This window comes from Sinocyclocheilus anshuiensis, unplaced genomic scaffold (genome assembly GCF_001515605.1).
Source record: "Sinocyclocheilus anshuiensis isolate Anshui unplaced genomic scaffold, SAMN03320099.WGS_v1.1 scaffold1826, whole genome shotgun sequence".
Taxonomy (NCBI): Eukaryota; Metazoa; Chordata; class Actinopteri; order Cypriniformes; family Cyprinidae; genus Sinocyclocheilus; species Sinocyclocheilus anshuiensis.
Genome location: NW_015542582.1, coordinates 537,649 through 540,096, shown reverse-complemented (window position 1 = coordinate 540,096; position 2,448 = coordinate 537,649). Strand labels below are relative to the sequence as shown.

Sequence of the window (2,448 nt, the reverse complement as noted above, 5' to 3'; positions counted from 1 at the left end):
ATTTGCAAAAACGGTATGCGCATTATGTGTGTATTTCACAAAGTTACATCGCCAACTACTGGCCTGGCATGAATAATACAGCGTTTTTGGTCCGTGTAAATAAGGATTGACAACATTTTCAAAATAAAACTTTTCAAAAACGCATTTACATTTTTAGAACATTGTTGTCATGTAAATTAACAATTAGTCAGATAAAACCAGTCAATTGTTTAAAATACAAAATACAACATCAATAAAAAAACAATTACTATTTAATATAATTATAATAATTACTATTATTATTATGATACATTAACTATTTATTGAATGGGTGTGCACAGGTATGGGTTGGTATATTTCACAAGTTACTTTTATATTCAATACTAGCATACTAATATATAGTTTCAGCCAATAAATAAAAGTTATAAAGACCCATAGATACAAATATACAGACCTATTTGCTCTAGATTTATATTGGAAAGAAAATGAATGAATCTGATATTATCATTAATCTGTTTCATAGGGCTTCACTTTTGTTTGATGGGCCTTATTCAATGTTGACAATTTACACAGAATTCATTCTTCTGATGTTTCGTGAAAGAATGACGTAATTATTTAACGCAATGAGTGTTCCCTAACAATAAATAATAATCCACCACCTTTACTCTCTTTTAGGATGTAAAGTTGCAGAAGAAAAGTTGTTTTCATGATCTTCAGACTGGAGTTCATATGGTTGGACTTTTGTTTACTATGAGGTTTGGTTGTTAACTGGGAGTGTTTTTCTCATGTTGAGATGATCTTTTGACCACCGTTAGTACCAGCAGCCGATGGAGGTGACGTTTCGGCTCATGTCGTACGTATATTCGGCGTTCTGATGTTTTCCCCAGGCTCCAAACGGGACGACAATGACTGTGCTGTTGTCCTCCGAGCCGTACTGCAGAGCCTGAACAACACAAACTCAACTTTACGAAGAGGAATCTTACACCGTCGTGCAACAAAGTAGGGCTGTCAAATAAAAATTCGAATTTCGAATATTTGTCGAATTTAAAATAAAAATCCACATTCGAATGCAAAAACGTTGCTTTCGAATTTTAGGTGTGCATCAGGCAGCCTTATCAGTGGCGCACAAGATGCGTTGTCGATGTAGATGTCATTGCATTTTAATGCTTTTGTTAGCCTATCCAGTTAAACCCACTAGATGCAGCGCTGCTCATTCAAAATATTGCGGAAAAAAGAAAATCAGTGCGGAGAAGGTCTACGGCAAAACTGAAACCAAGCCATTCGCACAGAATGCATATTTATTGAATTTTCTATAGGGTCATCTATCACTGTTGCACTCGTGTCTCGCAATTATGAATTAATGTAAGTTCAACTTTTAAAAAAACACGTCTCGAGACTTTATGGCGTTTTTTTCCCCATCCCACTTCATCTCATGCTTTTAAATGAAAAAAGTACTCTTTGTTATTGGTTTTCGGTCCTTTGTATTAAATTATACAAACATACATACATACATGATGCTGTTTTGTTTCTAATTGTTTATGCAACTTAATTATATTTGGTTTAGAAACATTATTTTAAATATTATGCACTTTGTTCAAAGATAGTCATGTTATTTTATTACTTTGAATAAATGTGCATTAGTAATATTTTGCACGATGCGCCCTCTTATGGCCTCAGGAGAGAAGCCAAAAGCTTTTTTCCCCCTAACTGAAATTATGCCTTTTCAATTTGAATGTAATTCGAATGTTGATAATATTTAAGTACAAAATTCAAATGTAGTTTTTCAGCCATTTTGACAGCCCTACAACAAAGTTATACCTCATTCAAATGATGGGCAGAATAACTTCAGTATCCCATTTTTACTTTGTCAGATTATGATTTAAGTTTCTAAACCTGCTCAGCAATGACGTTTGCCGCCTCGGTGGGGTCGTGGCACTGGTTGATGACGTCACAGATCTCCTGGTTGGTCATGATGAAGTTGATGCCGTCGGTGGTGAGAACCAGGAAAGAGTCGTGAGCGTGCTGCAACTACAGACGTGAGGGAACAATGAGAACAGATTTGACAATTTTTGCGCATGGAATTTAGCTCCATTCTATGTTTCATGTCACTTAAACGGATTGTTCACCCAAAAATGAAAATTCTGTCATTAATTACTCACCCTCATGTCATTCCAAACCTTCGGAACACAAATTAATATATTTTTGATGCATTCTGAGAGCTCTCTGACCCTCCATAGACAGCAAGGATCCTTACACGATCAAGGCTCAGAAAAGTAGCAAGGACATCGTTCAAATAATCCATGTGACATCAGTGGTTCAACTGTAATTTTATGAAGCTATGAGAATACTTTTTTGTGCACAAAGAAAACAAAAATAACGACTTTATTCAACAATTCTTACGGGTTTGGAACAACATGAGAGTGAGTAATTAATGACAGAATTTTCATTTTTGGGTGAACTAACCCTTTA

General features: G+C 35.2%; 1 pseudogene; it reads right to left on the bottom strand.

Moving 5' to 3' along the window:
• Positions 1-431: 431 nt before the first annotated feature.
• The window catches only part of LOC107694409 (protein phosphatase 1K, mitochondrial-like), a 21,320-nt pseudogene continuing 19,303 nt past the window's right edge, over positions 432-2,448 (bottom strand).